Raw genomic sequence first — 15,345 nt, forward strand, 5'->3', positions numbered from 1 at the left:
GATGTACGCAGATGTGCGACGGCGATGCGTGACTTCGCTGACAGGCGTACGCAGAAGCTCAAAATCTCTAACAGGCATGCATGGATGCGCAACAGGAATGTGCAGGCACAGGTTGTGATAGATGCTGATGCCCACTGTCTATATAAACCCACTGTTGAGATCCCTGAGTTGCTGGATTATCGTTAGATCCCCTGTGTTCCCTGTGTTCCTGCATTCTGATCTTGGACTTCCCGTTGAATGACCCGGTTTCCTCTACCCGCTTATCCTGATCTCCTAGCTTGACCCCTGGCTTATATTCTGAACTACTTCTGCCTGTTCCACTGCTTGATCCCGGCTTAGCTCAGCAACTCTGCTTTTGTCTGTCTTACCGTGAATGACCTCAGCTTGTTCCAGTGACCCTACCCGAATCCTGAATCTGCTTAAGAACTGATCTTACTGTTTATGACCCCTGGCCTCGCCTCTAATTCTCCTACTGGATTTCCTAGCTTACTGCTACATTTGTCTCCTTTCTAGCATGCCTGCCACACAGTGCATCCAGCTTGCTTCAGCTGCTCCACGGTGATCAAGTCATCAAGCCACAGCCACCGGCAAACCCTGCTTCTTTTGGCACTGCATTCCCTGTTCCACCTTCAGGGTTGCGCTGCACTCGAGTGGAGCCCTCTTAGCACCTTGGCCTCCAACTAGACTTCTAAAAACCCTCTTCTGTTTCTCAACACATAGATGCAGAATAGTAAATACAATGTTTCATAGTTTCATAGTTTCATAGTTAGTTAGGTTGAATAAAGACATCAGTCCATCCAGTTCAACCTGTGAGTGTCTACAATTGTCCCCATCCCTGTACATTGCACACTCATGTTGGTCCCTACCCTCAAGGAGCCCACAATCCAAGGTCCCCATTCATATCCTAGGGCCAATTTTGAACAGAAGCCAATTTACCTACCTGCATGTCTTTGGATTGTGGGAGGAAACCGGAGTACCCGGAGGAAACCCACGCAGGCACAGGGAGAACATGCAAACTCCAGGCAGGTAGTGTCGTGGTTGGGATTTGAACCAGCGACCCTTCTTACTGCTAGGTGAGAGTGCTAACCACTACACCACTGTGCCGCCCCTTGATGTTGATATATTGAAATTCATCCTGCTCTTTCAGAGAGTTCTTGGTGAATTGTAACTCTATGAGTTCAATAGAAACAAATCCCTGAAGTGAGGAAGGAGGTGAGAAGTAGTCCTGTATCATTGTGAGGAAATCTGCTTGATCTTCAGCTAGCCCTTGAAAACAATTGCATGCAAAGAATTTCTGAATGGCAGAGCAAAGCAACTTGAATCAATTGATTGGAAATAAACAAAGAAGCAAATCTTCCTGTGTTGAACAAACTGCAACTGGAAACACAGTGGTCACTGACTTAAAGATGTTGCCCTATGTAGAACTACAAGTAAGAGTAGGTCATTAGAAGATATAGATGTCTGTATATAGTGTCTATAAAGTTTGGCCTAGGTCCTTGACACCAACGATGTCACCAAGGATGGTTCAGGAGGCAACGGTGTCTATATACAGGGTTGGGCTATAGCCGGCTCACCACACTGGAACAAGAGCTGATGATGATAACGGCGATCTCTCGGGAATGTGGCTCAGGGGATGGTGGCTAGCCTACGCTGCACCACACTATGGCTCACTCGGATTTGATATCACCGCAGGATAGATGGTATAGGAGTGGCCTCCAGGTCGCTGCCGAACAGCCAAGGGGTGCTGCCCACAGATGTCCCTCTGAATAGCCGCTGGATGGTTCTGCTGGTGCAGGCCATGACTCAGCTGCAGCACACACGGTCACAGAAACCCTGCACTCAGATTCATGCCAGGGTCCCAAGAGAATGTGCCAGGCCTCAATCCGTCCCTTTCGACCGCTTGCCGACCAGTTGTACTGCAGCAACATGGCTCGGCTGCGCAAATTTCCGTTATGTTAAGTCGCTTCCCTTTTTTAGGCACTAGGGGTGCGTGCACGCCCGCAGCTCACCCCCAGAGCCGATGCGAATGCCCGGCGGTTGCAAAGGTCCCGCAATCACTCGTGACACTGCGAGAACCGGGATCTCTGTGTGAAAACACAGAGATCTCGTTTCTCTGTGGGGAGAAGAGACAGATCGTGTGTTCATACAAAGTACCGACACTGATCTGTCTCTTCCCCCAGCAAGTCCCATCCCCCCCTTCAGTTAGAACACACACTAGGGAAAAAATGTAACCTCTTGATAGCCCCCTAGTGTTAACCCCTTCCCTGCCAGTGACATATTTAGAGTAATCAATGCATTTTTATAGCACTGATCGCTGTATAAATGCCAGTGGTCCCAAAATTGTGTCAACATTGTCTGATGTGTCTGCCATAATGTTGTAGTCGCAATAAAAATCGCAGATCACCACCATTACTAGTAAAAAAAAAAACATTATAAAAATGCTATAAATCTATCCCCTATTTTGTAGACGCTATAACTTTTGCGCAAACCAATCAATATACGTTTATTGCGATTTTTATTACCAAAAATATGTAGATGAACACATATTGGCCTAAACTGAGAAAAAAATTTGTTTTATTTAAAAAAAAAAAAATGAGGATATTCATTATAGCAAAATACAAAATATTTAATTTTTTTCAAAATTGTTGCTCTTTTTTTGTTTATAGTGCAAAAAAATAAAAACTGCAGAGATGACCAAATACCAACAAAAGAAATCTCTATTTGTGGGGAAAAAAAGGACATTCATTTTATTTGGGTACAATGTTGCACGACCGCGCAATTGTCAGTTAAAGTGACGCAGTGCAGAATTGCAAAAAAAATTCCGGTCATTCAGCAGCCAAATCTTCCGGGACTGAAGCGGTTAAAAGACTCTCCCAGCAGTCTGTTCTTCCCTATCAGCCAGCTGGTAGTTGTAGTTCCCGATGATTCAGGTCCCAAGATGCCTTGCTCTGCCTTTACAAGGCAGAGCAAGGCGCCAAGAGTTCACATAGCACATTATAAAAATAAAGGGAGACAGTACATTTGCAATATAATTCAAGACAAGAGGGTTTGGAGGGCCCTGCTTGTGAGAGTTTACGATCGGACATGACATGCAGACAGGCATATTATAAACAAAGTAGCGGTTTTCCTACGTAGAAGGCGTTTTGCCAGTTTACGTATATACTATACATTGGAGGCTATTTGAAAAAAAGAGCTGTACCAGTGTTCCTGTTGCCATGACAACCCCTCTTCCTAATAGTTATAACTTAACATATAAAAATAACATTTTTGGAACAAAAAAAACATTTTTTTATCTCAAGGACATTTCTGAAATATATATTGAATGTGAGGGAAAAACAATGAAAATTATTCTAGTAATATTTTATTCAAAACGCAGACGAGGGCCAGTGGCCTATGGCATATCTGGAAATATTTCTGTTTAGCTATTGATGGGTTGTAACATTGGACAACGATAGCTAACAATAAGTTCAGTACTAGCAGTTTGCAGGTTATTTTAGGGCTATAATTGTCAATATGATCAGGCCACATCTCAGGTCAAAATAGCCCACTTCTAGGAAGGAAACAGGAACTATGAATGGAGGACGAGCAAATGATTGAAAGTTCTGCCCTCTCCATTCATAGATCACGTTTCATTCATAAATGCTGTGGGATGGCTTCTATGGATGGAGGAGGTGGGTGGGAAGGTGGAAAGGTGGGACACAATCGAGATCTCTCGATGAGTGCCAGTGACAGCATCTCAGTTCTTTTAACTCCCCATCACACTGGAAGTTTAAGGGGTGTTAGATAGATTACTATTGAACTAGAAGTCAGAAGCACAAGCGACACATCACACTAAAGGTAAGTAACGTCTCTTGTGCTTGTTTTGTATTTTTTGGGTAAACGTGAAATGTGCAGTGGGTTCCATTGAAAGATGATAGTTGATACAATAGATAATGGTGTAGCCATTGAGTTTAGGACTGGTTGTATTTGCGCAGATGTTTTGGGGGGGTGTTTTGTCTTTATTTTTGGTTTAAAGATGAGCACCTAAGTTTTCTCATTAAGACTAGATTCACTAGGTGACAGTCACTGAAAAACGTAAAAGCATAAAACGAATGTGCTGCAACCACGAGCCAAGCTGTTGACTTATGGTTGCGGTGTAGTCTCATGAATTTCAACAATCACAATGGGTTTAACAGGTGGTGCTGCCTGTCACACCCGACAAGCTGAGTATTGCAGCCAAGACATGTGTACAGTTCCCTCTGACTGCCTTCTTATGCCGCGTACACACGAGCGGATTGTATGGCGTACTTAGTCCATCATACAATCCGACGGACAGTCCGTCGTACTTTCCACTGAACGGACTTGACCACACACGGATGCACAAACAGTCCGACGAAAGCTTGCGCGATGACGTGTACAGGACGTACGACGGGACTAGAAATAGGAAGTCCAAGACACAGCAAAGCACCCTTCCGCCGTGTAAATCCTTTCTGGGCATGCGCCATTCTTAGTCCGTCGAACTAGCATACTGACGACCGTACTGTCCGCTGTAACCAAAGTACGACGGACAGAATTTCGAAAAAACCAAAATTCTTAGTACTCCGGACTGCACGCTGAAAAAGTCAGCTGAAGCCCACACACGAGCGGATTGTCCACTGAAATGTGTTTCGACGGACTAAGTACGCCATACAATCCGCTCGTGTGTACGCGGCAGTAGGCTTTTGGTGGGATTGAGGGGGCGGGGGCGACACAACTAAAAGAACAACATTATTTTGGTTAAAATTGCATTTTTTTATACTTACCTGGTCTGTGCAACAATATTACACAGAGAGGTCCCTTACCTCCTCTTCTGGAAGTCCCACAATGGTGCTGTTCACTCCTCCCACCTCTAGGTGCCTCCTTAGCAAGCAGGGTACTCTAGAGACACACATGCTACCGAGTTGGACTGTATGCGTCCATAGACACACAGTGCTGAGGAGCCATGCCCCTGCTCCTTTCTCAAGGGAAATGGACTGACAGCCTCAGGATACTATGGCTCCAGCTGCCCTCAGTGTGTCCTTTGAAACAGGAAGTGAGGGGAACAGTGCTGCAGCCAAGACAGTGTTGGAGTGGTGGCCAGATAAGGTAAGTGTTTAGGGATGTGGATTGGAAGAAAAGGCAATGGAGCATTTTTTACCTTAATGCAGGGAATACATTAAGGTTAAACAAATATTGTTGCAAGGTTATTCTCAGGAATCAAAAATAAGGATGGGCGATTTGGTTGAGAGCTAGGGTGAATGTTGAGACATATCTAAATCCAAAAGCAAAAATGTAATATTTTAGTTTAGCAGTCCTTGGTAGTGGTAGCTGAATTAGTTTTTTTCAGGCTTTTTGTAAGTTTTGTTTTCACCTGTTGAACCCGCCACTAACATTTTTAATGTTTTGGGGGGGAACAACACTCACTAACTGTTGAATGAATGAATGACTTGTATAGCGCTGCAAATGCGAACTGAATCGCCTCAAGGCGTTTGATCCAATCTGCATTTACATCCTTCTTAAAAGAGGTGGGTCTTGAGCTTTTTCCTAAAAGTCTGGTGGTTTCCATCTAAGCGGATGTTCATGGGTAGAGCGTTCCATAGCCGTGGACTGCGAATCTTCATTCTCCCCTTGATGTACCAGGATTTGGGGATGAGGAGAAGGTTTTGGTTAATTGATCGGAGGTTGCGATTGGGAGTGTAGTGTTTTATTTTTTCGCATAAGTATTGAGGAGCGTTTCCTTGTGTGCATTTGTGGGTCAGGCAGAGGGTCTTGAATGTGATCCAATCCTTTACGGGTAGCCAGTGTAGGATCCTCAGGGAAGGGGAGATGGATTCTCAGGGTTTTTTTTTCCCATGACTAGTCTTGCTGCTGTGTTTTGGACAACTTTGTAGGCGTGCAATCTGGAATTTAGGTAGTCCTAGGTAGAGAGAGTTTGCGTAGTCGAGTTGAGAGTTGATGATTGTTCCTACTACTACTGCTTTCTCCTCTTCTGGAATGAAGTGGATGAGTCTACGTATGTCTACACACATATTACCCTTGGTCGGAAAGCCTTTTGAGGTTAGAGGAACACTTTTCTCTTCTCCATGACAAAGGTGTAGTATGGTGCAAAAGGGTGTATACAAAGTGAATTGGGAAGGGCTAATAGCATTGGTTGAGATTTCATTGCAACACAAGCAGAGTGTACAAGGTCACTGGATTTCTGACAGAATGAACTGTTTTGTTTTGTGCCCTTATAAGACATTTACAGTATAACTGAATGCTTTTAATGGTGTATATAACAAACCCAAGGGAAGAAAATTAGAGACATTCTTTATTAAGGTTTAGATACACTTTAAAGAATGGGATAGGTTTGACAGGAAGAGAGGTTTACATTTTACCATTTAGTTACACTTTAAGGTTGATTAAGGGTTTAAACCAAGGATGAACAGAAGTTTAAGGTTAGCATTACATGTTGGATAAGGAGTGAATGAATTGAGTTTTAGGGTTCGGGTTAGGGATTGTTCTGAGGGTTAGAGGCTAAACCGAGTCAATAATTTCAGAAGACATTCAGATGGACATCTTAGGCCGCGTACACACGGGCAGACTGTCTGACGGACTTGGTCCGCTGAAACGTGTTTCAGCGGACAATCCGCTCGTGTGTGGGCTTCAGCGGACTTTTTCAGCGGACAGTCTGGCGGACTAAGTCTTTCGGAATTTCCGTAATATTGTCCGTCCAAACTTGGTTTCAGCGGACAGTCCGCTCGTGAGTAGGCTAGTTCGATGGACTAAGTATGGCGCAAGCTCAGAAAGGATTTACACGGCCGAAGGTTGCATTGCAGTGTATTGGACGTCGTATTTCTAGTCCCGTCGTACGTGCTGTACACGTCATCGCGCAAGCTTTCAGCGGACTGTCTGTTCGTCGTGTGTGGTCAAGTCCGTTCATTCAAAAGTAGGACGGACTGTCTGTCGGATTGTCTGACGGACTTAGTTGGACCGATAGTCCGCCCGTGTGTACGCGGCCTTAGTGAATGGAATGTACAGGGATAATGGAAATAGTAAGGTGGAACTGGACGGGTGGTGTCTTCAACCTTACCAAGGATCTAACTATGTCAGTATTGAACATTTGCGGTAGCAGAAGGAAGAACTTCAGCAGAAGGAAGCGTTCAAACTTGCAGTTTCTCTATGCTAGAGGGATATATTATTTTTTATTATTGTGATTATATTATCATACAGGTTTTATATAACGCCAACAGTTTGTGCAGCGCTTTACAACATGAGGGCAGACATTACAGTTACATTACAATTTGGTACAAGAGGAATCAGAGGGCCCTGCTCGTTAGAGCTTACAATCTAAAAAGGAAGGGTCAATTGATACAAAAGGTAATAGCTGTGGGGGGGACTATTATTGAATGCCTTTTTCAACTAAACAAAGGAATTGCCTTATTCTATATGTCAGTTATTTTGAAGCTTGTTAAAAATAGTACACAAAAAATAGCACCAACATTCCATAAAGCATTATGCTATAAACAGCCCTCCAATATAATTATATCCTCAACAATGTGCCATTAAGATTTTTGGCAAACCTGCATTACAGGCAGCCAGAATTCACTCTACTGGAGGCAGAGCAGTGCAAGATGAATTCAGATTGTTTTTTTTGATTGGAGTTATTGTTCTAAAAAGTTAGCACATTAAAATAAAACCTCTACCAAATAAGGCTAGTGATGTTGGCTTGTTTATAGCTTATAATAAGTTTATAGCTTATTATTTTTATTCCTAATAGGTATTCTGGCTGTTTGCTGTTTTGCCAGCAGAGGGCAACATCTGCCAGCTTTATGTCTATATAACTTCCCAGCACAATAATGGATGCTTGTACAGCTTTCTATTTCGAAATTCATAAATACCACAAAAATGTTAAAACTAACACAAACAGAAAACATACTTACAAGCGATGAATGCCAGGCAGTACAGCTAATGGCTGATTATGCAACAGTTATTGTTAGGGAATGATTTTATACATTCAATTATATCATTTAGTATCTCGCTCCCTTTTAAATTTTGTACAGAATATGTTGTCACAGTGCTGAGCGGAGGATATTCACTTAATTAAAGCTGAAAAGCAGATCTAAAATAGGCAAATTAATGTAGCTGTGAATTAATCAAATACATAATTAAATTACTATTTTGCATGCAAAGTACTTGAATTTGACTGTATTAGCCTCTTGCAGTCGGCTGTATATTATTCACAGCAAAGCTCAGGAGGGGGGGCGGTAAAAACAGCACAAGGAGCCAGTTGAATGTGCTGTGGCGCAAGCGGCTTGCTGATAGGAGGGGGAGAGCAGAGTGATATAGCTATAGAATGGGGCAGAGCTGTAAAAAACTCAAGCCCGGATGGATAAAAATGCTAATAATTTGACAAATAATCTGCTAACAAAACCGTTCTCAGTTTGGATTTATCTATATACTGTATTTAGCTGTGTTTCTTGGAGTTCAGTTTTAATCATCAAACTGTGAAAGTTAATTGCAGACAGATTCCCCATGACTTACACAATTGTTTGGTGTAATGCTGGCCTCTTGTCACACGATGTTGTGCCGTGCAACCTTCATTTCATTCTTCTATGCTTTCATTCTTTTATACTTCAGAGACATCAGTGGTCTCAGGGAGAGGGCAGTGCCTGGAACACACCAGCCTGTATTGTCAAAGGCTTAGGTGCAGGGCCGTCTTTAGTATAGATTGGACCCTGGGCAAAAAAAAATTTGGGCCCCCCCTCTGTGCAATTTCACTCTCCACCTGCTCTGAGAAATACAATAAATAGCAGCTAGACTTAAAATCAGTTTACTGTATCAGATCAGGCAGCAATTGTGATTGGTTGCCAGCAGTTACAGCATATCATTACTGCTTACTGACTGGTTGCTAGAGGTTACAGCACACATTACAACTCACTGATTAGTTGCTAGAGGTTACAGCACATCATCTCCTCACAGCAGGGGAGCATGATATACATATGAATGCCGCCTTTATTTACATACCAATGGCGTCGGCCGCAGCTATTTACTTAGTATTGTCGCCGCTATTTACATATGAATGCCGGTAATTTACATGTAAACACAGGGTCTGCAGGTGAGTCATCTGCACACAACAATAAGGCAGAGCTGGGCAGCATTAGTACCAGCACTTTACACTGAGATATTGGGAGACAGCACAGGACTAAAACTTCAAGGGACAAGGGAATTTAAACCTGGATAGTTGGCAAGTATGAGGCAGCTGTTTTGGGCCCCACAACAATGACAGAGCCCAGGGCAGCTGCCCCTTTTGCCCTTCCTTAAAAACGGCTCTGCTTAGGTGGGCCATATTCACAGTTTTTACGATGATTTACAGTGGAACCTCGGATTGCGAGTAACGTGGTTTACATGCGTTTTGCAATACAAGCTATTTTTTTTTAAATCCTAAATCGCGTGGTCTCGCAAGACGAGCAGGATTCAAGCCTCTAGAATGTGCAGTACCGCATTTGGCCAGAGGTGCAGGGGCGCCAGTGACGTTCTCAGACACTCGGAGACACTTGGAAATGCTCGGACGCTCAGAAACACTCAAACACTTGGAAACACTTCGTTTCCGAGTGTCTCTGAGCATCTCCAAGTGGTCTCTGGGCATCTCCGAGTGTTTCCAATGTCTCCGGCGCCCCTGCACCTCTGACCACATGCGGTACTGCATAGACAAGCAGTGGCTGTAGAAAGGATTATCTGAGTTTCCATTATTTTCTATGGGGAAACTCGCTTTGATATACAAGTGTTTTGGATTACAAGCATTCTTCTGAAACAAATTAGGCTCATAATTCAAGGTGTTACTGTATAACTTTTAACCATTTTTCATTCTTTGTCAGATCAATAGAAGATGATGCAAGCTATGATTTCATATTTACTATTTCCAGCCAGCAGATGGAGCACTAGGCTTTTTTACATGTTTAACAGACCAATCTTTCTAGAATAAAAGCCAGTTTCCAAAGCTGAATTGCTGAAGATTAAATTACACACACAGCTCACTATAACCCCAATTTTGTTGGCAGGAGTCACCAGGACAGGAATTGTTGCACCAATGGAGACACCAGCAGCAGGGAGTTTTTAAACCTCTCCTCTTTCCGGAACTTCTCTATCCAAATACAAAAAAGTTTTGGGTTGAATTTTTCATTCTGAATTCAAAGCCTAAGACCCCTTTCACACCAGGGCATTTTGCAGGCACTATAGCGTTAGAAATAGCGCCTGCAATCCGCCCTAAAAAAGCTGCACCATTGTCTGTAGTGTGAAAGCCCCGAGGGCTTTCACACTACAGCGGTGCACTAGCAGGACGTCAGGGAAAAGTCCTGCCAGCAGCTTCTTTGGAGTGGTGAAGGAGCGGTGTGTTTACCGCTCCTCCACCGCTGCTCCCCATTGAAATCAATGGGACAGTGCTGTAATACCACCGGCAAAACGCCGCTATTGCGGTGTATTGCTGGCAGTTTTAACCCTTTCTCGGCCGCTAGCGGGGGGTTAAAGCGCCCCGCTAGTGGCCAAAATGCGCAGCAAATCCGGCGGTAAAACGTCGCTAAAAATAGCGGCGTTTTACCACCGGCGCTATGGGTGTGGTGTGAAAGGGGTCTAAGGGCGACTTCACACTGCCCAGCTGCGCTTTAGCCGTTTTTGAGCAGGCTAGCTGCCCCTTTTTCCCATAGATTTCTATAAGGTTCTGTTTTGGGTGGTTTCAGAAAACGCCCCAAAAATCCTCTATAATACATCTTTGGTGCGCTTTCTGAAACCACACCAAAACTACAGGATATCGTAGATATCTATAAGAAAGAGCAGCAAACCCCCACGAAACCCACTGGATAGCTGTGCTTTGCCCAAAGCGCACCGGAACTGCCCTAGGGCAGTGTGAAACCATATCAAACTAGCATTCTCCTGCGCTCACAATGGTTAACCCAGAGGTATATAGTGTGAATTCCTTCTTAACGTTGATGGTCTTGCTGCCCTCTCAGGACAATGGGTATCCTTAGACTGAAATACAACAAGATAAAGAGAAGTGTGCACCAACCTAGCACAATACCTCAATGAAATATAATAAGGGATAAAACAGCAATAAATATACCCACAAAACTCATATTGTATAAATGCATATCATAGCAAATGGGACCAACTGCTTTGAGGTCTAATGAAATCCATCGGTACTGCAGGAAGACCAGGTGGTGGCCAAAACGTTTGACATGTTTTAGGGCAAACCGTCTTCATCAGAACCTACCCTGGCTCTGATGAAGAGGATTCACCCTTGAAACACGTCAGACATTTTGGACGCCGCCTGGCCTTCCTGCTGTACCAATGGATTATATTAGACCTCAATGTAGTTGGTCCCACTCGCAGTGTGAAACCACCCTAACTCTATGCTCCATTATTGCCTCCAGGCCCCTCCTTCACTCCCCTGAAGATCCCCCAGTGTGCTTTTCTGTTTTTTTTTTTACTATTAATGCCCACCATTTCTTAAGTCTTCAGGCCGGTCACATGAAGCCACAGGGTCCTCCTCATTTCCTCTCTGGGTTGGACAGTCCTTTATAGTGCACAGTACATTGTGAATGAAGGGTGCCATGGTGGTGCCCTTTCAGGGGGTAGCGCCATGACACCCAGCATTCATGGTAGAGTCTTTTGTTTTCCAGATTGAATGACGCTGGGCATCATTTAACCTGGAAGACTGAGGACATCCAGTGGCTAAAAAGAGGTACTGTAGGGACATCCCTGAATTGAAGGTTGGTATTGCAGCTTAAGCTTCTTTATCTTTTTTTCCAACTGGAGGACATTTAAAAAACATTTTTTGAAGTTGGGTTTTACAACCCAAACTGTTTCACATGGGAAAAACTAAAAGCTAATTAGATGTTTTTTTTCCCCCTGATTGTCACCATAAACACACACAGGAACACATACACAATTGGGTCTATGCATACACATTTCAGTACTGACGGATTATAAAAACATACTGAATTTCTACTGTATCATTGTTATGTAAGTTGCAGCTGAAGGACGGGTCTGTCTCTCCATATCTGACATTTTCCTCTAAATTGCAGTCACAGCAGTCAGCTGACATAATAGCTGTGTAAACAAATGCAGCAAAAGCAAATAATTGACTAACTGTGGGAAAAACTGTCCCTGCAAATGGGGGCTTGGGAATCAAAGAGCAGAATGTTTGGTTTGTGTGGGCTGACAGAGGCAAATTTAAGGACAAGAGCGATTGGAAATGATTGTCTTGCGGTCTGTTTTCTTTTATAATTCCCATAAAGATCCTCTCTAATGAAACCATTTGGAGGAAGGAAGGCCAGAGATGACGATTCGAGGCCTAAATACATTATTACTGGACTTCAGATTTTTTTCTTAAGAGAACAGATCATGCAATATTCAGCCACCCCCAGGCAGCCTATTGAGTGTAAAATAAGTGCAGTGCTGAGTTGCTGTTGCCAGTGGTGTATTTTGGTTTGTGTAAATTTTTCACCGGCGCACCCGAGAAAAAGTTCCGATGGTGCAGCTGGCTGGTCATAGAGACCAGATCATCTCTGGTCACCTCTATGGCCTTGGAGGTCTGGAGCAGTGGTCGCTTACAGTCTAGGACAGAAGTAAACACATTTTTTTTTTCCATAAAATTAAAAAAAAACTAAAAAGCTAATAAACAAAACATGTCTGCTCAGAGGCAGTGGTATATGCCGGTGACACAACTTTCAGGAACTTAACAGGCCTGGTGCAAGAATTTTTGGCACCCTAGGCGAAACCTAATTTTGCCGCCTCCATTTGCTCCGCCCACGACTCCACCCCCTTTGCAATATGTGACCCACCTACCTGACACATACACTGACCCACCTACCTGACACACACACACTGACCTACCTACCTGACACACACACGACCTACCTGTCCATTACACACACACTGACCCACCTACCTGACACACACACACTGACCTACCTACCTGACACATACACTGACCCATCTACCTGACACACACACTGACCTACCTACCTGACACATACACTGACCCACCTACCTGACACACACACACTGACCTACCTACCTGACACACACACACTGACCTACCTACCTGACACACACACGACCTACCTGTCCATTACACACACACTGACCCACCTACCTGACACACACACACACTGACCTACCTACCTGACACATACACTGACCCATCTACCTGACACACACACACTGACCTACCTACCTGACACACACACTGACCCACCTACCTGACACATACATGACCTACCTGACCACTACACACACACTGACCCACCTACCTGACACATACACGACCTACCTGACCATTACACACACACACTGACCTACCTACCTGACACATACACTGACCCATCTACCTGACACACACACACTGACCTACCTACCTGACACACACACTGATCCACCTACCTGACACACGACCTACCTGACCATTACACACACACTGACCCACCTACCTGGCACATACACGACCTACCTGACCATTACACACACACACTGACCTACCTACCTGACACATACACTGACCCATCTACCTGACACACACACACTGACCTACCTACCTGACACACACACTGATCCACCTACCTGACACACGACCTACCTGACCATTACACACACACTGACCCACCTACCTGGCACACACACTGAGCAACCTACCTGACACATACACTGACCCACCTACCTGAAACATACACTGGCCTACCTGACTTCTATTTCCTGCACTACTCACCCCCCCCCCCCCCCAACCCCCACACACAGCTTGATGTAGATATGGAGGATCTATCCTCCTCTTTACCTCTGCTTCATTAACCATCACATCTGGGCTCTCCTACAGCTAGTGCGAAACATCAGCAATTTTTCCTTGTTCGCTGTGTTTGTTGAGCTGTGATGTGATTTTCCAATAAAAGAAAGTGGTCTTCTGAAGAGTGCGGCAGTCCAGAGCTTGTTTTTCGTCTGTTGCTTCTGGGCTCTCCTCAGCGCTGGGTGGGCAGTATTGCTATGGTGTCCCCACCTGCCGGGAGGCCAGCTAACAGACACTACACCTCTCGATGCTCCAATCTCCACCAAGCCCCGCCCCTCCGCTGCACACACACAGATACACAGCGCCGCTCCAGAGGGACAGGCTGGAGCAAAGGAGTCCTGGAGCGGCGCTGTGAGATTTTACTCTGTGAAGAGAGGGAACAGCGGGGCGCTCAGCGGGACACATTGGGGGATTGGAAGCATGCAGATGTGTTCCCGGGACCAGGGCAAGCTCACACTTGCCTTGAGATTCACGGGGACAGAGGGGGTAGTGCGCCCTAGGCAGCTGCCTACTCCGCCTAGTGGTAGCACCGGCCCTGGAACTTAGTGAACGTGATTCATGCCAGCAAATAGGCTGCTCAAAATTGAATGGATGTTCTTTAATATTTGGATCCGCCTCAGTGATGAAAGCTGTATGCTGACATGCCAGAAAGTGAACATAGAAGTTATGTACCAGTAATACATAATCAGTACACTGCGTGTTTAGTCACATATCCTATCCAGGCATAGGTTTTTATGCTACTGTATTAAAAGAGAAGTATGGATAAAGATTTTTGTGGTCATACTTCTCTCATACCTGCCCACTTTTTGAGATGGGAATGAGGGACACCTATCAGCAAAAGTATGCAGGAATAGGCCACACCCCTTGCCACACCCCCTTAAAGGAAAATTGTACAAAAAAAATAAGATTGGTTAAACCAGTGTTTCTCAAATCCAGTCCTCAGGCCCCCGCCCCCCAACAGGTCATGTTTTCAGGATTTCCCTCAGATGAAACGGCTGTGGTAATTGCTAAGGCAGTGAAACTGATCAAATCACCTGTGAAAAATAATGGAAAACCTGAAAACATGACCTGTTGGGGGGGGGGGGCCTGAGGACTGGATTTGAGAAACACTGGGTTAAACCCAAAAATGCTTTTTTTTACCACTACTATTCCTTTAAATTGGCTTTTGGAATTTACAAATGCAGCAACTAAGATGAATCAGATGAAAGGTTTAGCGCTGGAAAACCCTTTTTTGATAGATAAAAAGTGCATTGTATATACAACTATATAGATCATACCAAATGAGGGACAAATGAGGAGGAATGAGGGATAGAGGGACATTGTTCCAAATCAGGGACAGTCCCTCGAAATCAGGGACAATTGGGAGCTATGCTTCTCTTCTGTTTCCCAGGAGGGCACTCATTTTTAAACTACTGTGACCCAGAATCAGCCAGCAGCGGACTAAAGCCAGCTGTCAGCTGACATAACAGAGCTGATCCAGGCTCCAAAAGGACCCTGTCAATAATGTCGGGTTCCACCAAGATGTCTGGCCAGCA

At 44.5% G+C, this 15,345-nt stretch overlaps 1 protein-coding gene and 1 long non-coding RNA gene across 3 annotated transcripts in view; one reads left to right on the plus strand and one right to left on the minus strand.

Annotated features, from left to right (window-relative positions):
• The window catches only part of LOC143923741 (uncharacterized), a 112,639-nt gene that overhangs the window by 44,224 nt on the left and 53,070 nt on the right, over positions 1–15,345 (minus strand). The window lies entirely within an intron of this gene.
• The window catches only part of SLC38A11 (solute carrier family 38 member 11), a 60,216-nt gene that overhangs the window by 21,687 nt on the left and 23,184 nt on the right, over positions 1–15,345 (plus strand). The window lies entirely within an intron of this gene.

Source organism: Lithobates pipiens, unplaced genomic scaffold, assembly GCF_037356315.1.
Source record: "Lithobates pipiens isolate NorthernLeopardFrog02 unplaced genomic scaffold, aLitPip1_a1.2 Scaffold_22, whole genome shotgun sequence".
Taxonomy (NCBI): domain Eukaryota; kingdom Metazoa; phylum Chordata; class Amphibia; order Anura; family Ranidae; genus Lithobates; species Lithobates pipiens.